We start from the raw sequence: 22,651 nt of genomic DNA, 5'->3' as shown, positions 1-22,651 counted from the left end.
CTTTAACCTTCTTGTAAACTTTTTATATTTTTATTTTGTTTGTATTTCCTCTAAGTCACGTAAACCATGTCTGGAAATTGGAGTAGTTGGTTTTGATTGGATATAAACACACCCACAATATTCAGACCAATCACAGAATAACCTCAGAACCTGAAGCTAGCGGTGTGCTGCTAATGTTGTGTTAATGGCGGAGAAACAAACCAACTTTACAGGGGGATGTCTAATTTCTGAAATAGTACCAGCTTTTATCATTAAAACTGACTTGCAGTTGGCAGAAAATAGTATATAGTATAAACAATCAAGACTGTCTGTCTGCAGACTGTGTAATATTTATGTGTGATACGGCCCCTCTGTAAGCCGGACAGAGAGAACTTCTGGGTCAGACCACTAGTCAAAAATGAAATCATGAAAATCAAACTCGAGCGCTCGTTATCTGTTTTTTCCATTTTTGTTTTGTGCACTAAATGAGAAATCGGAAAATGAGCAGGTCTGTGTACTTTCAGGCAGTTTGTTTGAAATGAAAAGCAAAAATAGACTCGTTTTTTCGCTTTTTGTTTATTAAACCAAAATTGGAAAGCGGCTCGGATCGGAATCAAGTCATATTTGGACTTTAATATAAAAAAATAATAATCATGTTGCTAACATCAGTGTTAGCTAAATGTTAAGGGGCCCTAATTCTCTTCCGTGGTTTACAACCTATTAATACTTTTTCACACTTTAGTAAGTGAAGTATGACTGTCCAATAAAAATTGAAAACATTTCCCCCCTTCATGATTCTATTTGCTGATAAATTATTGGTCGGAACTGACTAAACATAATAAACATCTTTTGAGTTGATCCTTTACAGTATTCATTTGCTCAGGATATATAAGCAAGAAACATTAAAAGAATTAGTTCATATTTAATTTTTATCTACCTGTATGTAGCCATAGTTGGTGCTTTACAACTGGATGATTTATTTACAATACTTACTATATACTTAAACTTATTTTCTCTTATCAGACTGTAAACTCATATCTTACAATATAAGCAGGGACAAAATGTTTTTGTAAAAATTTATTAGAATAACAACTATTTTTCTTAACATGAATGTACAAACTAAAAATTCAGAGGAAAAGAATATTAGAAATTGGTATTGGAAGAAAACACTATGGTTTAGAAGATACTAACAGCTTCAGAAGTATTGAAATCTCTAGATGTTATGTTTTGCTACATGTATAAACGGCACATATACAAACATAGTAAACATTTCATATCACACTTTGAGCCGCTACGAACAGAAAACAACAGAGTGACATGCCGAGATGTCACTCTGTTGTTAGCGGGGAAAACACACTCCACCCGCCCGCTGAGCCTGGAGCCTCCTGGTGCAGTTAGCAGAGTTATGCTGCTCCCAAAACTCTGGAGAACATTTCAAAGAAGCTTCATTTTGGATTAACTAAGTGAATAGATGAAGCTATGAGGGCTACTTTCTCACCTAAAAACATCTTAAAACAACTTTTTGTGACAAATTAATAGTGTACTCACGCCATATAAGCCGTAGCTGTCAATTTAGGACGCTGACGTGCAGCTGTCACATGACGTCAAACCCGCGCGAGAACAATGTTGTTCTCGCCTGGTTGGTGTTGAATAGATTAAGGAAAGGAGGATTTTAATTAAACCTTTAAATAAAAAAAAATAAAATTAAATCTAACAAAATGGAAAATAAAATAAACTAAATCTAATATAGAAAAATTATCCTGGTTACACTTATACTTGATGTTAAGTCCTGCTTTAACGTGAGTACATAGTTTTCTGCAACCTGTAGGAGATCAGAGAGTGACATGATTTCTGGCTCATACCATCTCAGACAAACAGCAGGCAGTGCTGGTTCAAGGAAACTGTGAGGCATCAGTAGTCACATCACATCATTGAGTTCCAACTCCAATTTTCTGTTGCTTAGTGTTGCTGAGTGCACACAGATAGAGGCACAGGGAGAATTACAGTAGTCTCCTCTGATGCAGCCAGTCTAATGGCAGAGTGTGGAGGCAGCAAACATACATGCACAATAACCTTACAATGATGCAAGAATGTTTAAATTATGCATTGTCAATTAAAAACAAAAAAAGTTAAATTAAAATTAATATTTATCACTTTAATTATGTCTAACACAGTAATGACCTTGTGGAATATAGGAAAGCACTGGCACTTTTAAATCAGTAGCAATATTTTAAAATTTATATGAAACATACATTTCTAACTGTACCAAGAAAGTAATTCCCAAAAACCTGAATTCTGCAGTCAGGGCTTCAGTTAAAGAATGGTGGATCTTTCAGGTCTTGCATCAGAAATGTGCAACATAACCATTGTAATTGTGTATTGTAATTTATGCATGTCTATATCTAAGCTTGTTTAGCTGCTACATTGTTCCAACCAGGTGCCACTTTTTCTTTTGACCCCTACTTTCTCAGTTTCGTTAAATATTTTAAGAACACATTGGGTCTGAACGATAACTCTGACCTCCTACAATGCATTGCAAAACCTTGGTTCTTTTGATAGATGACCTTGGGAAATATTACTATTTCAACCCAATAAAAGTGTGACTTGAACTAAATTTAATATAGCTGGCATAGTGAACAGCAAATAGGAAAACTGACAGTTTTTCTATTCATTACAGTACTTTGTTACATTACAACCAGATTTTTTTAATTGTACATGAATAATCTAAATTGTTAAGTGAAATAACATTCAATGTTGTCTGTAGAGTGGGGATTGGTGGTGCTTTTCTGTATTTTTAATATAAGATCCATTTAATAAGATCTTGTAGTTTCTGCTGTAAAAGGTTTACTTTGAAACTCTCAGTTGGTATTCGATTTTGTAAAGTTTTGAATATGGTAGAGTGGCTAGCGTATGTCTGTATACTAGCGTAGTATACAGATATATGCACAAAAACATTCTTATCTTACAGACACAAAAACATTGTTCTTATCTTGGGAAAAGGGAAACCGTATGTGGCGGGATCAGTGTGGTTAAAATGGGCATCTTGAATTTAAAACCACTATTTTAATAAAGATTAAATTGGATGCAATAACTCCACTTGAAGTTACCTTTAAGGCACACAGACCTGCAGCCTGATCAGTAAGTACTGATCAATAAATACTGGCTGTTATGACTGAAGCTGGGAGCTGACTCTAGAACATTCCTCTTTATTTAAAAAGATAATTACTTTGACTTTATTTCTTTTCTGCTGGAGAAATAATGGCACATCCACATATTATAGTATGACATGATGTAAAGTTTAAAAGGTACATTTTACATAATACTGACCCTTTAATGTTCACAAAAGGAATATGTAGGGTATTTAACACTACACATTCCTCCTCCTAAAAAGGTGGAGTTTTACCTCTTGAAACAAATGAACCAATGACAGTCTATCTCTTATTACCTTATTACCGTTTTTATTTCAAAACACAACTGTGCATATTTATCCCTCACTCTGCTTTTCAAATGTGCTATTTTAAAGACTTTCTTCTGGTTCCTTAAGTATCTCACAAAGTCTCTTAATGCTTGGTAAGAACAGGAAGTGCAGCATGGCACAAAAACCAAGAAGAAGAAATATGCTGCTTTTCAAAATAAAAGCAAAGAATGACCACAGTCAAGTGGTCCACAGTTTGTCCAACAGTCTGACTGAACATTTTAACTATTTAGTAGCCACGCTCAAGGACATAGGCATTGCAATGGCCACAATTTCAACTAGTAAAAAAAACATCATGCTGTTTGTTTTGAGGTATCAAATGCCATCCATCAACGGCTGATCTGTGTTTCCATCAGTAAAATAGACCTGATGCATTTTTCAACTTTGAAATATCTGAAAACACCTGAAATGAATGCAGCTCTCCTCTCTTGTCAACCAGCTCTGCCACTACAAAAAATGATTCATAAATATTTGAGCAGAGCATTTCCAACCTCTTCTTTCCCTCATTTCTTTCATTTGTTTATTGAAAAACAAAAACTACACTGAGACAATTTAAAAAGCGCTCTGCTAGGATTTATCAACTCTTTGTCCATCTGCTGTCCCTGACCCACCCAGAGGTTCAGTCTTACTATCGTCACAATTTCTTTGCAAGAAAGTTTTCATATTTCTGTCAAAGTAGGCAAACACTTAAACACACAGGGGGACAGCCATATGTTCACTGAGTTGCAGTAGTGTCAGGATCTGCGTGAATGTGAGCTTTATGTGAGTCTGTGTTTTCTCTGATAGAAGCTCTTCACCAGCTGGTGCTGCCATGCACCCGTGGGTAGTCAGCGCCCTTTGTGGTTGGCATTAAAAGTGCAGATGACCCTTCGACATGCTGACGCTTAGCCGTAATGATAGAGTCAAACTGCCCTGTAAAAGATACTTTCCTTAGATCCTGTTTTTATTTTTCTTTTATGATTCCCTTGATCATGAATTTACCTCAGCTCTTTTTACCTCTGGATTGCCTTTTCTCCACGGTCATCTCCGACAATTCCATCAATGGCAACCACTCTATGCCTGACTGCTCTCCAACGCACCCAGCCTAAAGGAAAAAGAATCAAGTTTTGCAGACATTGCCGTCATATTCTTGAGTAGTTCAGGAGCAAATAGCCAAGTAGGATGTTTGATTTTAGCCATAAGTTCCCCTGATTAGTTGGAGAATTAAAACTGGATAACTTGTTTTGATAAAAAGCAGTCAGGTAACGTATGGGACATTGGCTTGCATAGCTTTTGTAATGACATACCCTGATAACATCTATAAAAATAAATATGAAGTGTATGGGTCAGATTTCCGAAACTCCAACAATATCAAACCTTTTCTTTATTGTAGCCTTTGTGCCTGACTGTACGTTTCATTTATGTTTCTACTTTTGGCATTATCCAACCAGGATTCTTCAGTGACAGTCCACAGAGGCACTGAAGTCTTTCACTCAAGTGAATCCATAATTAGATTTCTGATAAAATGTCGATTTCTTCTGACAGAGGTTACTCACCTCATAACTGTTTGGCCCTCATCATACAAATCAATCCAATTCAATTTATTTCATTCATACAGTGCAGTTTTAAAGTAAAGGGCTATCTGAAGCGTCTCTTACACAAAAGATAGAACAACCCCATCTGCACATAGACACAGTGGTGTCAAATTCTTCCCTTTGAAATGAAAAAGAAAACTGTTGACTGGGATGAAAACCAATTGCACCTGATTAATTTAAGGGTTTCCCCTGCTTTAATCAAATTAATATTGAGAGTTGTTTAAATGTACATTTTTATACATGATTAGCCAATTTGGCTCTTGAGAAACTGATTTACTTTTTGTGAAGCAGGACACTTTCTGGAACACAAAGAGGTAAAAGATTAGTTTAGTCACAGAAATTAATAGTTTATTAGCTTGACCTTCTAGAGGCTTTATCTACAATCAACATACAATCAGGACTGCGTCAGTAAAAGCAGAATCAGAGTTGCAATAAATTTAGCATGTCTGCCTTTATAAATATCCAAAACAAAACAAATACTGATCAACAGACAATGCTAAATACTGGGATGAGGATATGCAAATGTAATGATTTGTCTATATTCCACTGTGTCAAGCAGGAAGAATGGATATTTGAAATATTTAAAGATATATATTAAACATAATTTAAAAATAGATTAAAATATCCTCCAGCAATTCTGATTTTGAGCTGCAGCATTATGAAATAATCTCAACATATCATCAGTTTATCATAACATATCAGCAGCACACTGTTCTGTCTCAATGCTCTGCAGGAGCACATTTCTGTGCATAGTCCTTTGAATCTATAAATAGTTTTCTGGTGAATATTAATCTTCAGTTGTTAAAGTAACATGGCAAAATATTTACAGTATGAAAATAAGTATTTGAACACCCTGCAACTTTGCAAGTTCTTCCACTTAGAAATCATGAAGGGGTCTGAAATTTTCATTTTAGGTACATGTCCACTGTGGGAGACATAATCTAAAGAAAAATCCGGAAATCACAATGTATGATTTTGTTATAATTTGTGCGTTACTGTTGCAAATAAGTATTTGAACACCTATGAAAATCAATATTAATATTTGACACAGTAGCCTTTGTTTGCAATTACAGAGATCAATTGTTTCCTGTAGTTTTTCACCTGGTTTGCACTGCAGCAGGGATTTTGGCCCATTCCTCCACACAAATCTTCTCTAGATCAGCCAGGTTTCTGGGCTGTTGCTGAGAAACACAGAGTTTGAGCTCCTCCAAAGATTTTCTATTGGGTTTAGGTCTGGAGACTGGATAGGCCACTTCTCTACATCTACAGGGCGGCAGGCTGATGGGACCCAGCTTGTGCTCATTGTCGCCAAATCATGAGGACCTTAAATAGCAGTAGCTTCCCTGAGGCAGACGCCAGATGGTTCCACTCAAACAGTGGTATACTCTAGCCCTTAGTGCTGCACTCCTAGTGTTCAACTTGTTTCTAACTCCTCTCCCGTCTCTTCATTCCCCATAGAACCAGTTACGACCACTCTCTGATGCTCAGACTCACCCAGATTGCTTGATTCCTTCTGTCTCTTCGATGCTCCTGTTTAGGCCTCGCCCCTGGATAGCACCTCAAAGCAGTTTGCCTATCCACCCTCAGCCTCCTGTCGACACACATCCACCTGGAAGCACTAAAAACTTCATCCTGTTTGCAAACTTGAGGTCAACCTCAACTGTCAACAACTCAACAGCAGTTGAATTGTTGTCAACTGCTGCGGAATCCATGTCCCAACCTCTGCTCATCTCAATCCTCAGACTGTAAGCTGTTGCAAAATTATTTAGTCATTTTCTCTAACGCTTACTAACCGATCTAACTGCTCACCTTTTTTCTCAGTTCCTCCTCTGGTCTGGTCCCTTTCTGCTTCCTTAGATCTATGCCTCCCCAGTTTCTTTATAAGACTTTACACATTCAAAGCTGATCCAGAATGCTGCTGCTCGCGTTCTCACTAAAGCCAGGAAGATAGAGCACATAACACCAGTTTTAAAGTCCCTATACTGGCTCCCTGTAGCTCAGAGAATAGACTTTAGACTGTTGTCAGTTTATAAATCACTGAACGGCTTAGCACCACAATACATTAAAGATCTGCTGCTGTTGTATCAACCTTCCAGACCCCTCAGGTCTTCTGGTTCTGCTCTGCTCTGCATCCGCAGAACCAGAACCAAACATAGAGAAGCAGCTTTCAGCATCTATGCACCACAAATCTGGAGCAAACCTACAGAAAACTGTAAAACAGATTCCTTTAAATCTAGACTAAAAACTCATCTGATTAGAGTTGCTTTTGAAACCTAATCATGAAACATTAATCAATAACCTGATGTGCAAAATGTAATGTTGTTGACTGTGTGTTCTATGATTTTGTAATTTTGTGTTTTTTTATGTAAAGCTCTTTGAAATGCCTATAAAAAAGGTGCTATAAAAATAAAATTTGATTTATCATAAATCTGTCAACCACAAGTGTATAAAATTAAGCACCTAAGCAGGCAGAATGTTTTCATAAACATTTGTGAAAGAATGGGTCGTTCTCAGGAGCTCAGTGAATTCCATTGTGGAACTGTGATAGGATGCCACCGTTGCAACAAATCCAGTTGTGAAATTCCCTCACTCCTAAATATTCCACAGTCAGCTGTCAGCTGAGTTATAAGAAACTGGAAGTGTTTGGGAACAACAGCAACTCAACCATGTAGTGTTAGGTCACGTAAACTGACGGATCGGGGTCAGCGGATGATGAGGCAAATAGTGTGAAGAGGTCGGCAACTTTCTACAGTCAGTCACTACAGACCTCCAAACTTCATGTGGCCTTCAGATTAGCTCGAGAACAGTGAGCAGTGAGCTTCAGGAAATGGGTTTCCATGGTGACCAGCTGCTTCCAAGCCATCACCAAGTCCAATGCAAAGTGTCAGATGCTGTGCTGTAAAGCACGCTGCCACTGTAGAGCAGTGGTTCACGAATTATGGTCCTCCATCTGGAAATCTGATGGATGAGTCTGGGTTGGCGGTTGCCTGGAGAACGGTACTTGTCTGACTTCATTGTGCCAAAGGTAAAGTTTGGTGGAGGAAGGATTATGATTTGGGGTTGATTATGGTGTGGGTTGGTCCTGTAGTTCCAGTGAAAGAAACTCTGAATGCTTCTTCATACCAAGACATTTTGGACAACTCCATGCTCCCAACTTTGTGAGAACAGTTTGGAGCTGGCTCCTTCCTCTCCCAACATGACTGTGTACCAGAGCACAAAGCAAGGTCCAAAAAGACATGGATGGCAGAGTCTGGTGTCCATGAACTTGACTGGCCTGCACAAAATCCTGACCTCAACCTGATAGAACACCTTTGGGATGAATTAGAGCAGAGACTGAGAACCAGATCTTCTCATCTCAGTGTAGTGAGATTTCAGAGTTGGGTTGGGAGGAACAGCTGGCCCTGGGTCACTGATGGCTATACTTTGAAAAGAGTGACTATCCTTGAGACAATAGTAACCTTCCTCCTCTGGGACTTGCAGCTTGGAGGGAGTAGCCTGATTGCAGAGCCAAGTGAATTCAGGAAACAGGACCCTGATCACCCTCACCTCACCCAAGCTTGGGCAGAAAAGCTGCAGTGATTTTAGAAGACACCTTAACAAGGCTCTGCAGACCATTTCTGTTTTCACAGAGATGGAATGAAACCAGCTAATACAGGAGGATGCTCTCTGCAAATTAGCTTTAGAATGTGGACATAATTTGCTTGCTGTCATTAAATTGGTTCAACATCTGCAGAAGATATAGTCATTGTTGACATTTTTAACTATCTTTGTGGTATTGGTTGCAAATAAGGTACCCAGATACTTGTACTCTGTAATCTTGTAATCTAATATTTCCAGAGGGCCATCATTGATTGTTGTGGTATTAGACTGAGCCAGAGGTTTTTGATTGTTGGAAAAAGTCACAATCTTTGTTCTTTTGAACATTTAACTCCAAACTATTGATGTGAATGATGATGTAAATTATGTTGCTGTTTTTCTAAATGATGATATTGATTAAACTACTACTGTTGCCTTTGAGCATGAAGAAACTTTCCCTCAGATCACAACAGCGACCGACAGAGTCCTGGTACGTTCTTCATGTGTAGAAACCAAAAAACAACCTACAGGCTCCTCAAAGCTTGAACTTGTGGGGGACTAAGAAATCATACGGCATACAGAAATCTGGCAATTAGTGGTACATCTCTAAAGTAGGTGGTAGATCTTTTTCAACATTGCAATAGAAATCATAATATTAGTATTACTACTACTACCAATAATAATAATAATAATAAAATACTTACTAAAATACTTAGTCTTTTCTGTGTACAACTCAATTAGCAGGTACTCTGGCTCAGAATACTTGCTCCAGCTCCCTTCAGAAAGAAAAACGTTAGTTCTAAAGTGAATGTCAATGTGCTAAAAATTCACTTCATTGAGTTGCATGTTTACTCTTGACGGTGCATGGAGACTTTGAATCCTGTTTCCATGGTTTCATGTTTGACAGCATGGTGATTTGGAGATAGTGGGTGTGAATGAGACCTTGACTGGAGTCTTGCATCACAGGAAGGTACTTGGCATTTCAAGGGTAAGAATAATTTAAGCTACATAATTCAGGATTGGAAAACTAAGACTGTGTGAACATAACCATCCATCACAGTGTCAAAAATGACCTACTATGTATCAAAAGGTGTCATCAAACCATGTTTTAAGATTTTGTGGCTGTTTTTCCTTCTTTTAAAGATTCAGGTCTATTTTGCTAAAAAAAATACTGAGTCAAAAATAACAGATATAATTAAATATTTTTGTTAAAATAGCTCCAAGAGTAATATTAATTGGGACAATGCTGGCAATGGTGATAGTCATTTGTCCTGAAATTCTGGTCCTTAGGTCAGCCTGGCCTGCATGTTTTAGGCGTCTCCCTTCTGCCACACATCTGAATAAATGGCTGATTAACAGGCTTCTATAGTACTGGATGGAATGGATGAGCTAACGCTATCATTGTACCTGGTGTTCTGGAACAGACACTTCTAAAATGTGCAGAGCAGTGTTTAGTAAATGTTCTTTATAACAGTCTATAACAGGGGTCACCAACACAGTGCCCATGGGCCCCGGGTTGCCAGAGGGGACCTTGTCAGTCACCTGCAGAGCAAGTTCTAAGAATAGCCATTGTCATTAGGAAACACTACCAAAAAAATGTCTATGTTTTTACGTTGAAGTGATATTTGTTTATATTTAGAATTTAAAAAGTAAATAATAAAACCGCTTAAAATCAATTGCTTTATGTATAAAACTCTCTTCTAGAGTTAAAGTTCAGAATTTTGTGCAGACGCTTGCAGGATATTATCGGAGGGCAGCAGCGCCTGCAGCTGTACCAGTCTGCATACCTTGAGATTTTCCTTTAAGTAAAAAATAATAATAGAACAATTTCTGAAGTTGTTGTCTAACCCTCTTTACTATTAACAAAATTGTGGAGAAAAAAAATCTTTGGTGTCGAAACATCTTGTACGTAGCACGAGTCTGAGGGGATGGGCACGACAGAGCCGAAATGTTTTTGGTCAGTTTGCTTTTGTTTATTTGGCAGCTTCGTGTTTTTTCTGTGAGCTAAACAAATGAGTGGAGTTTGAACCTTCCGTAGTTCTAAGACGAATCCCGGCTGAGCTTTTTACCATGTGAGCGGTCACCCATTGGCTGACGTCTGCCGCTTTTCCTGAGAATCGCGCTAAGACTACGGGTTAAACTATTTAATTTAGTTAAAACGTTCCCCAAAGGAGTAGAAATTAAGCAAACATTGTTGCTTCACCTTCTCCTCCTCTGGACGTCTGACACACCACCTGAACCTGCGATCAACATCCCCCTTTTTCCATGAATCACACGGGTAGGCTTTGCTTTCGTGGCAACACTAGATGGAACTCAGGAATCGTGTGCAATTTCAGTTTTTAGACACAAAAAATAAGTAGCTCAGCAACGTTACCCTGGGAATTTCACCCAGGGAATATTACCTTCGTTTTAAAGGTACACAGGTTGAGATATGCAGATAGTTATGACATCTGAGACAGGACTGTGATTCACAAAGCAATTTATCAATTTCTATTATAAGATACTCTTTTTAAAAACAGTTTCCTATAAAATAAAAAAATAAAGCAAATAAGAAAACAGAAAAAAAAAAAACAGTAGCTGAGGTTACCGGCAGAAAAGGCCACTACAGAGACGGCATCCACCAAACCCAGCAAACAAAAACCCTTTAAAGCACCAGACCCAGTAAGACACAGTGCACAGTGGCGCAGTTGGTAGCACTGTTGCCTTGCAGCAAGAAGGTCCTGGGTTCGATTCCCGGCCGGGGTCTTTCTGCATGGAGTTTGCATGTTCTCCCTGTGCATGCGTGGGTTCTCTCCAGGTACTCCGGCTTCCTCCCACAGTCCAAAAACATGACTGTCAGGTCAATTGGTTTCTCTAAATTCTCCCTAGGTGTGAGTGTGTGTGTGTGCATGGTTGTTTGTCCTGTATGTCTCTGTGTTGCCCTGCGACAGACTGGCGACCTGTCCAGGGTGTACCCCGCCTCTCGCCCGGAACGTAGCTGGAGATGGGCACCAGCAACCCTCCCGACCCCATTAGGGACAAGGGTGAACAGAAAATGGATGGATGGACCCAGTAAGACAACCCAAACTCAAGAATCACAGCACACAGAAGAGGAAGACACCGTCACCACACCGCCACTGGACCTCAGCAACTGCAAACAGAAAAGACAGTTAATAAATGTGACAACCCTGAACCTAACAAAAGAAAAACAATATCAGCCCAAATAAATAAACAGTTGTATAAAGAATCAAAAGGGCTGTGAACAACATAAATAAGAGAAACTACTTAAAGAACATAGAAAATACAAGTTAAAATATCAGAACCAGGTGTGGCCCTCTGGCCACGCTGCAGCAGGAGGCAAACTGGGTGCACCGATGCTGTACCCCAGACACCCCAGAAAATAGATTCTTTATAGAAAGAAATCTATTTTCTTTCTATAAGAAAGAAAAGAGATTAATATGCCCTTTGATGGTGCCAGGGACTTTAGGTCCCAGTTTCTTCCCTTCGGTTTAAAAATATGCAACCTCCATAATGGAGGCGGCTGACGGACACCACAGTCAGAATTCGAAGATGGGTGAACGTGCAGAAATCCTGGAGACAAAAGGGCAGCAGCGGTCCAGATATGGGAGACCTGCCGATCCACGCAAACGTACGCACATACACACACACAGGACGAGGAAGAAGAGGAGGAGAGCAGCACAGTGGTGTTTACCTACGATCACACTAAAATTTTGATTTCTAACAAAGATCAGCTATACTGCAGGGAGAGAGGACACATCCCACCAGGAAACCAAAGCAGCATGCACCACACTTTCCGATCTGTCACTGTTTACAGCCAGAACCCACAGGACGTGAGCCACACAGTGGGAGTACGAGGAGGACATGTGTCCGACTGAACGCAGCAGCTTCTATTATACCACATCCACTTTACCCAACCGGAACTTCTCACCTGGAAACTATTTTTGTACAAATATGTATATTTCTATACCACTACACTTTCATGTCTTGAATAAAAAGACGCAGTGGCGAATACAATGTATATATTTCACACCCAAATGTGTACTCTTATTGTGAAGGGGAGAAGGTGAGGTGAGAAGACACCAATGGTTGTACTACATTCTATTTTTGGTTTTGGTTGGAAGACATCGAGAATAAAGCAAGACTCAAATTACTTTTTAGTCTTTCTCTGCTGATTTCCACATTGGTGACCACGAACATCTGCAAACATCTGACCATGTTTTTTAACAAGAACTCACCAGATTCTCCGCCAGCTGTGGTTTTGGACCCAGTTTCTTGCCAGGCGGCCGTTACTCCAACCGCCGCTTCTGTTTTTGCTGCCGTTATCAAGCTTCCAGAGTTCTGGCAGCACGATCCAGAACCATGGTTCCAGCATGTGGAAGCCCAGTTCCATCTCTGTGGGGTAACCACAGATGAGACCAAGTACTTCCATGTAGTTGCTGCATTGGATTCCGTTTCCATCCGCCATCTGATGGGTCTGCTGAGGGACCCACCAAACGCTAACAAGTACAGCGTGCTCAAGGAGAATCTGCTCCAACTGTCAGACGCAGAACGGGCCGATCGCTTGCTCTCTCTGAATGGCTTGGGGGATCGCAAGCCCTCCGAGCTGATGGAAAGCATGCTGGCATTACTTGGCTCGGGAGATGTTACCTTCCTTTTTACACATCTGTTTCTGAGCCAGCTTCCTCCACCTGTTCGCACCGCGCTGGCCAGCTCTCCGCTGATCCGAACCAGGGGCACAACTGCATACTTTCTGAGGTGTATGCAAACATGTCATCGGCGCCCCCCCGGTCCCAATACGACATAAACTTGTACAACTCATTTTTAATTAAAGTATCAATAATAATAAATATACATAGGGGAGAGCGGGGTATTGTGAGCCATTTTTTACATTTGTTTCCCTATAGGCAAGGTAAAATGATGTATCAGTAAAATATAAACATTTCCTATTAATTTGGGATGTTTCCTAGCTATGGAAGTTATCAGAATATCGTCAAGACAAAGGACAATGAAAATATGATTGTTTTAAAAAAAGTGGTCCTGTGTCTCACTTTACCCCAGATCAGGGGTAAAGTTAGACAGACCAGAAAAATCAATGGGGTAAATTGAACCTTTTGGGGGTAAGCTGATACACTTACGTTTTCCACTTTAATACTACCATAACACATGTTGTAACAATTTGAATCCTGACTGACAACCTAACCTTCAAAAACAAAAAAATGTCAGACTAGGATCAGTGTTATGGAGATTGGTTAATTATAGTTAGCACTTGAAAGTAACCCAAAGTATTAAAATGTAAATCAAATACAACATAATATACTTCAAAATGTTTTAATTAACATTCACAGTGTGAGAATCATAACACAGGACCTTTAGCTAGTATCTGGGTGTCAAGAGCAAAGTACAAGCAGAACCAGCTAATGCACAGTCTGGGTCTCAGAACATGGACCCATAATCGGAACTTGTCTTCATTCATCCATCCTGTTCTGGTGGAGGCACCTTTGGCTCCTGGAGTTGCTCCTATCAGGAAGTCATCCTTAAACCTAACTCTGGGGAAGACAAACATAGGAGGTATGGCATTCCCAGCAGCATTCACTGCACACACCACAGTCACTAGTTCTCCCCTCTCAGATGATGTGATAGAACCAACTTGCTCTTTTCCTTTCTCTGTCACAACCTGAATCAAGATAGAAAGTCTAGAATCAGGGACAAATGTACAATCAGTAGGTTACTATTGGTCTAAAAGTACATTGTATTTAATTTCATTCCATTCATTTTTCCAGCTCACAGGTTCACTGTTATTATCACAATCCACTCAATATCAGTATGGTGCTCTCTTGTGTATCATGTGTAGCTTACCTGTCGTGGCTTTTGAACTGTAAAGACGCCGGTTTAATCTACATTGTAAATCATGTGTGGAGGGAATGTGTGCCTATGAAAGAGGAGAGGCAAAAAAAAAAACCTTATCAGAATTCAAAACAAATCTTACGGGTAAAGCTAACTTAAAACATTTGCAACTAAAAAAGTGTCACCTGTCCATCACTACAGCCAGATTGTTGAAGAACTCCCCTACTGTAGTTTTATTGAAGGCTGTAGCCCTTCCCAGGGATGTTGCCTCTGGAGTTTGGACAGACAGATGGCAACATGCAAGAAACCTCCGAAACCACTCTATTCCTAGAGAGTAGATAATTTATTATTATAAGATTATTATTTAGCATTATTATTTAGCTTGTGATCACTTGCACACCCTAGCATACCTGCACATTGTTTCTCTGTCCAATTGGCTGGAACAGGGATATTGTTTCTCTTTGCGTATTCAAATGCCAGTTCACGGCACTTAACTGGAGGAAGGCCGTGGAACTGGTCAGCTAGTTGTTTCAAGTGTTTAGCAAGCTCCTCCTCCATCTCATCTGTGAATATTCTCTTTGCCTCAGCTACTGCACTCCAGGCTACTGATTTTACTTGCCCTTTCTCTTTTTTCTTTATGAATCTTTGTAGGGTTGTCTTGTCAATATTTCTGTCCCTTCCAGCTTTTCTTAAAGACTTCTTTCCTTGCCTGACCTCAGCAGCGGCATTCTCCAATTCTGCGAGGGGTGTTTGTCCCCAGGTTGTTTTCCTGGTGTACTTTCTTGGCATGATGGCTTTTCTACAATGGTTATGACATAAAAATTAAACAGATGTAATGTAATATTACACAGAATATGTTTAAGACTAAACTTAAATTGTACTTCATGATGGGGTAACGTAAGACAGTGTATCACATTACCCCACGGCATTTGTCTCATTTAACCCCACAGCCACCATTTTATAAAAAACAACATCTCTAGCAAGTCAGGCTAATCTTGAACTAGCATCAATCACATGGTTGTATATGTTGGAAGTTCATCAACATGCATGATATAAATTTTTCTACCTGAATTAATTTGCTTTGACACAATAGTTAATTACGTTTATAGCTAGAAAATTTACTTTCACGTGCAAAAAACACATTTTTATGAAAAAAACATACTTACCACAGCAACAGCACCAACTTCACCTTCCTGGCAAGGGGAGAATGGGAGGGGCTTGTAAATATAATGGTCACATGACCATAATTTTGTTCCATTGCCTAGATATAAGGGGTGTCTCACATTACCCAATGTCTCACAATACCCCGCTCTCCCCTATATGTGAATAAATCGCTGCCTAAAGGGCAATTAAAAATGAATGAAACAAAAAACAGGGCACTATTTCATCATTTAATATATTTGAGCAAAAGAGCCACTTCTGTTAGCCTGTGTCTAGAACCGCCTATGGGCTGCAGGTCTGAGGCATTTTGTTAGCATGTTTTCTATCGTTCTTATAGCTTGATAGGAAGCCTTATCCAAACTGGCAACCCGTATTAATAAAATGGTGAAATAATATTTACCACAAAACACTGTATTTATAAAAGATATCAATGTTTTTCCTACACAATCTAACAAAAGTTTTTAATGTTCTCTTCACAATATTTATTTATTTACTATTAATCTATTTGTATGTTTTCTTTAAATTTCCATTGATATTATTTTTCGGTCTCTGTAAATGACTGAGGAATAAAGAGACTGATGTCTATTTCTTTAGGTTCTGACGGGTCTGCGGTTCCTCTCCTGACCCATTCTGTCTGATATCAAACAACCCACAGTGCGCCACTGAATATCACCGACACATATTTTTTAAATGCCCCTATTAAACTTCACTGTGATTGTTTAGCCTGTGTCTTCCCACTACTGTCTGTATTTTAGAAGTAAAACTACTTCTAAGGACGGTGTAGTATCGGGTGGACATTTTAAAAAGACACGGGTTGATAGCAGCTCACTGCAGCTGCGCAGCAACCGTCTCTAAGCAACCATGATAACGTCAATTCGTGTGGCTAAGGGGATCCTATTTAGGTCCCGCAAGGACAATTTAGTTGACCTTAATATTTCTAGTGTTTTGTTTTGGTCATTATTATTACATTTATTGTTGAGATGTGTGTGATAGGTGTGTCTATCAGACATTTATAGCAATGGGCTCTTTGCACCTCAGCTTCCACGTTCGGGAAAAAGCGGCTCAATCTTTTCCGATCTATTGAAAAAGGTTCTTTCCACTGGGTGTTTGCAGGGCTTGTTCAAGGTAACAGTTAATGATGTACATCGATCCGAAGCCCCAACAATAAGCTGGAGAAAGGTTTTAATATGTTCGCCTCGTTATACATTCACAGATACGAAGGTGAGTTTTACTTTCTTTAAACTTTGTGGCTAACATTAGCTTTAGCTTATGCTAGTAGGCAATATTCAGACATTTTTCTTGTAAAAATGTGCTATTTAAGTATCTAAACATTTTTCATTATTCATTAACGGACAATGTTTTTACCTTGTTTTCAAGTATATTATGTACATTTATTGTCGTTAGTGTCAGAGACCAAGTAAGGAGGGATTTTACGGTTCAGGCTTTTTGCTTCTGAAGCCTGAGGAACAACAAGCCCATAGCTTAACAGTAGAGCAGCTCTGGTGTTGGAGTTCTAGTTCAGCTGATGGTTCAGGTTCAAAGTTGTTGCTTTTAGAAAAATATGGCCGTGTTCCTTAAGGTCTCCGTGTTATTTCGCTTTATTAGTTTTGCATGTGTAGTGGTTATAAAACTATTTTAGACAACCAAAAGGGAAAACAAGATCTAGTGATCTGCGATCGATTATTTTGGTCTTTCAAGTTCAGTGCTACAGACAGATACAGTAAAGAGTAGCCTAAGTTTAATGAAGTTTAAAAAACAATGTATTTTTCTTTAATGTCACTTTTCCGGGTATGTTTGGTTATAATTCTTGAAAAGTTCAACCTTTTAGATGTTAAGTTATGAGGGTTTAATCATTCGAGTTTCGATTGGTTTTGTCTGATCGGATGTAGGGGAACGCGACGCCTCTGCTCCTCCATTACAACACTGGAGGCGAAAGCAGTGACATCGTGTCTGTGTTTTTATTATTCCCCTACAGGTAGAGTTCGTACTACGTATTACAAGCCTTAAAAGTTATTGATTATGCTTGTTTAATGAACAGGGAGCGTTGTGGTGACTGTGATAACTAGTCTAAGAGCTACTATACTCACCTTAGCTTCCTGGTTAGCTGCATCCTGTGTGTGCTAAGTTTGTTTTACTGTGTTGGCATAACCAGAATCGGTGTAATGTTTACTCAGTATGCGACAGTGTAATGTCTGAAACTGTTTTGAAATATTACCATTACAACACTGGAGGCGAAAGCAGTGACATCGTGTCCGTGTTTTTATTATTCCCCTACAGATAGAGTCCTTACTCATAAGGGGCGTAACACATGCTTCTTGTGAAGCAGGACGGTGTTTACAGCAGTGTGTATAGGCGGATCAGTAGCTCGGCTGTCTGGCTCTGGTCTGTTCTCTCGTTCCCATAAACTCTCTTTCAGGCTGAATACAGAAGTGATTACATGGAAATAACACAGGAGGCTCTTTTACCTTCTTCTTTAGGCTGAAGAAGCTGATCCGGAGTGAAGTGAAGGCTGTAAACATTTCTGTGCAGCCTTAGCCTTAACTGGTAGCAACGAATATTTACAAGCCACCGTCTTTTTAATTCAGGACCGCTTGGAAATCCATGAAAACTTAAAAGCCCATTATATTAGGAAGACAATAATGTTCATAGTATTGTTTGATTTGCATCTGAAATAAGACTTTGTCTTTTCTAGCTGTCATGGTAACTTAAAGCGGAAAAAAGAGAGCCGCATTTGCACATGCGGTTGTGACGTCAGTGCAGCAGGTGCAAAGAGCCAATACGGAATCTATCGCGTTCTGTATTGGTTCAATACGGGGCAGAGAGAACAACAACCACCTGTCATCTTAGGCTAAGATAACCTGAATATTTACAACTCTCTTGTTGATACACTGACATTACTTACCTTCTGTCTTTCAACAACTTTGAAAAGCTTTTCTTCGTCTCTCCAACATCTTTATCCCTCCCCCTCTTCTGTTTCCTGTTTTGTGCCCCGGAGTTTTATCTGCCGCCCCATCTTTAGCTCCTTGTTGTCAAGTGCATTCCTAAAATTCAAATTTAAAAGGAAAAAAAAACCGCGCCTCAGCGCGTTGTCGAAGGGACGCTGCCCAAGCTACCTGTATGGGAGGGGAGAGCGGCTGGTCGGAGAGGAGGGTCGCCTAATCAGTGCTGTTCCTCTGTTATTGATCATTTCATACACAAACAGCTGTTACGTACATAAAATGCTGACTAGAAAAAAAAATTCCCCACAACAATTTTTTGGGGAAAATTCCAACGCACAAGAGACTCTTGGACTCTTGTTAAGGAAAAATGATTATTTTTAGTGCTTAATACAGTTAATCTTACGACATGTGTAAAAGTTATATTCAATACTCTTATTTGGAACAGGTTTTGTCTGAGATGCGGGATGGGGCCGAATAGCAGGCATTCAGACAAGCAGGGGCCTCCCCCCACACACAGAGCCATAAAACTAGCATTCCGATGGGGCAGAAGTACGGGAGTTTGGGGGAAGAGACTTCAGAGGTATCTGCGAAATCTCATCTCAGGACTTTTCGGCGCCAGGGATCCGCCCGTACCAGACAGGGATTAGCACTAAGTGGTCCGCCCTTTTACTTAGACAAAAACCAGACGGCCTCCAATCTTTGCCATAAATTAGGGGAGTTCCAAGTTTCTCTGAGTGCCTAAGGGAGTTTCCAGTTGGTCAACAGGAGGAACGCCTTGACTGCATAAATTAAATAGGGAAACACCTCTTTAGTATAAGATTACGTGTAAGGAGAAAAAATACAGGGAGCGGCCACCATTTTGCCTTTTTTGCATCGGCTCTCTCTCCAAAGACGTCTTTGCTTTTTGTTTGTCTGTTTTCCCCTTGTCTGTCTTTATTTTTATGAGAAATTGCATATCCCTGTACCTCTGCAGCTTTGTTAATTGATTCATGCGTTGCTTTGTATGGGATTAAACTCTGTGATCTGTGACGTCAACTCGCAGTGTCGTTGTTTCACTTTCTCCAGCTGCAGCACCGCCCGCTAAGGATCCCAGGACTTTTAAGGAAGAAAGAGCCAAACGTTTTGTCCAAAGTTAATGTTAAATTATTCTTCCTTAATACTCTTCAAGAACTTCTGCAACAGCATGGCCTCTGGCCACTACCAACCACTGATGCTGAAGAGGTTCTTAGTGTAGTTGTAGAACCAACCAATCCAGGCTCAGTCAGCAGCAACTTCAGTCAGTTAATCTTGCAGTCAATCATATTTCAGATCTGAAGGAGAAATACCAGGCCTGTTGTGCAGAAATTCCAAATGCTTTATTGATTTAAGTACATGTCACTATGTTTGAGGAGTGACAAACATCAATAACATTTGATCAAATGCATTGTTCTAAAGATACAATTACTACAAATAAAACTCGGAACTGATATGAGTAGGTAACCTTACAAATTTAATTATAAAATGTTAAGGTGTTTAAAGACATGACAAATTAAATATACATTCTGGAGAGGGAAAGAACAATAAAAATTCTACTTTTGGAAATGTTCATGTAGAAATAACAAGTATATCCTAACCCCCTTTTCAAATGCATCTTTTGGAACCTTTGAGCATCTTTAGAATTGGATTTTGTTTTTAATCCAAATGAGCCAAGTTCATTACATGAACTAGAACAATCATTACAAAAGATTAAACTACAATGCCCATTTACACAGAAAAAAAAAAAAAAATCTTACCTAAGATTTTCCAGTGCAAAAATTTTTCTACACTTCAAATAAGACACAAGTAAGATATAAGTAACTTTTCATCAAGATATGAGCTTGTTTTAAGTCATTTTTTCCTTAATATTGATGAAGAAGAACTTATTACATTGTCAGATTAGTTCACTTATAGCAAGGGAAAGATGTTCAGTTATAAGTGAAATTAATATGCCAATGTAACTTGTGATGGCCAAATCCATGGCCACACTCTGATGTCGGTAACTCTTTTGTTATGCACAGTTTATTTTTTCATACAAACACAACAACACTTTAGTTTCAATAAAAACATTTATTAGTTGATTTGAATGCATTTGTTCTATTTGTTAGCGCGCCCATTTAGTTAAAAAAAATTTAGTTAGCATATGTATTTATATCAACTTCAAGTTAATTTTGTTTGCTTTAGATTAATTCGGTTGGTTTTCGTGCCGGTACTTACCTGCCTTGGAGTTACCAGACAAAGGATGGGGCCAGGGCTCAGCAGGCTTAAATGCTGATTGGACTGCACCACTAGTTCCTGCTGGCAGGGGGAAATTGTAGTTTCTTTCTTTAGATAAGTTTTGTATTTAAGTAAATATTAGTATTTAAAGTTTAATATTTTTGATTTTCAGTTTTGGGTCTTTAGTTTAGCTACACTAAGGTGTACTGTTATTTGTTTTGTGTTATTTGTAATTGTATTCTGTTTAGTTACCCCTATTGTGTCTTAATTGGTCTGATCAGCCAGTATATAAACCCCTGTGTGTCATTTCTTTGTTAGGTCAGTTATGTTTGTTTGTGCAGCCAGTTTGTTTACATTTTTTGCCTGAGTTCAGTTTTGTTTCTATTACCTCTTTTATGAGCTCAGTTTATCTTTTGTTATTTATAATCTTTGGGTTAAAATAAAAAACCCTATTTTTCTAATATGTCCTGTGACTCCTCCTGTTTTTAACTCAGTCCATCACATAACTATTTTTTCAACAATGCTAAATAATTAGACTTAAAACAAGGTCATATCTTGATGAAAAGTTACATGTATGTTTTATCTCTAGTGTACTAAGAAATTTGCACTAGAAAGTAGTCCAAAAATACTTGATAAGACCTCTTGTTTTTGCAGTGTGGCTCAAACATCCACCTTTAATTGTGAAACAAAAAAGTGGTTAAAAAGACAGCAAATATTGCATTTACAATTCAATATTTTCCAAGTTAGGCCACTACATTACCTTTATTATAACTTGCTTTAAAACACATAACTTTTCAAAACATTCCAACTCTTTTTTAAAAGAACTGCTTATTACACTTATTAGCTGATTATGCAACACCAAAGGTAGGTGCCTGCAGCATCCCGTCTGTCATGTACTTTGTGAAAGACTCATAATCTGGGTGTACAAGAAGGTGGAGTACTATAAGGCAAGTATTTGCTTCTGGGAAGATTTTGTTAGCCTCATGGAGGAATTCAATTTGTGGACGATGGGGAAAGCCCAGTGGAGGCACCGTGGATGCTCTGGAAGCGAACTCCAGTATCATTTCGAGGGCATTCTCCTTCTGAAAGACAAAATGTTGCAATTATTACCTTTGTTATAAGGTATCCAGCATGTACTCTTAAAGACATTGTAGGAGATACTTCTCCATTTTCAGTTAAATCTTAGAATTTAGATTATTTAGTTTATTTGTATTTTGTTTCTTATTTTCTAGCTGATTAGAGACAACTTGCTGGGAGCGCTGCTGATTGCCGGCCAGTTTGTCATTCCTGAGGTTTGAAAAGCCTCTACAGTTTTAAATTATTTGATAACTTGGCTTTGTTTCTGAACCAAATATGAAGATTCGCAGCGACTCAATGTTTTAGTATTTTCCGTTACTGAATTAATGTCTAAATTAAAAAAGGGGTTGCCACCTTTCATAAGTTTCAATAAGGAACGCCCACCACGATGGGCGTTAATCAAGTAGATTATGAAAATTGTGAAATGAAAATGTGAAAGCCAATAATGTAATTTCTCATAATGAACAAAGACTGTGATGGACTGGCTACCTGTCCAGGGACAGCATAGGTCCTTTTTATTGTTTAAAACAAGCCAGAAGGCTAGACAATAAAAAAACTCCCCTTCCTTCAACAAATCTAGCAAAAAGAAAATACTTTTAATCAATAATAACTATCCCAAAAAAGGAAGAAATTCTAAACTAAAACAAAAACTGAAACAGTAGCATTTGATGTCTTTTGTGTGTAGGCCAACCTACACACAAAAGACATCAAATTAGACAAGCACCTTAAGTAGTCAGATAATTATGAGAAACTGCCTTTACCTTCTTTAAAGCAAAACCAGTCAATGGTGCTCT

At 38.8% G+C, this 22,651-nt stretch overlaps 2 long non-coding RNA genes across 3 annotated transcripts; both read right to left on the bottom strand.

The window, feature by feature from the left end:
* Nucleotides 1–3,351: 3,351 nt before the first annotated feature.
* LOC114152759 (uncharacterized) lies at nucleotides 3,352–6,672 on the bottom strand. Of its 2 annotated transcripts, none has more exons than XR_003597223.1 (3): nucleotides 6,523–6,672; nucleotides 4,436–4,538; nucleotides 3,352–4,366 (listed from the first exon to the last, which is right to left on the bottom strand). It is a non-coding gene; the product is annotated as an uncharacterized LOC114152759 (long non-coding RNA). The 2 variants fall into 2 exon arrangements; XR_003597222.1 differs by having other exon boundaries at nucleotides 4,451–4,538.
* A 7,244-nt stretch (nucleotides 6,673–13,916) lies between these two features.
* LOC114152762 (uncharacterized) lies at nucleotides 13,917–15,166 on the bottom strand. The gene is made up of 2 exons (XR_003597226.1): nucleotides 14,859–15,166; nucleotides 13,917–14,775 (listed from the first exon to the last, which is right to left on the bottom strand). It is a non-coding gene; the product is annotated as an uncharacterized LOC114152762 (long non-coding RNA).
* Between the last annotated feature and the right edge of the window lie 7,485 nt (nucleotides 15,167–22,651).

This window comes from Xiphophorus couchianus, chromosome 11, assembly GCF_001444195.1.
Source record: "Xiphophorus couchianus chromosome 11, X_couchianus-1.0, whole genome shotgun sequence".
NCBI classification, from domain to species: Eukaryota; Metazoa; Chordata; class Actinopteri; order Cyprinodontiformes; family Poeciliidae; genus Xiphophorus; species Xiphophorus couchianus.
Note: the sequence above shows the minus strand (reverse complement) of the source record. Positions and strands in the feature narration are given on the sequence as shown.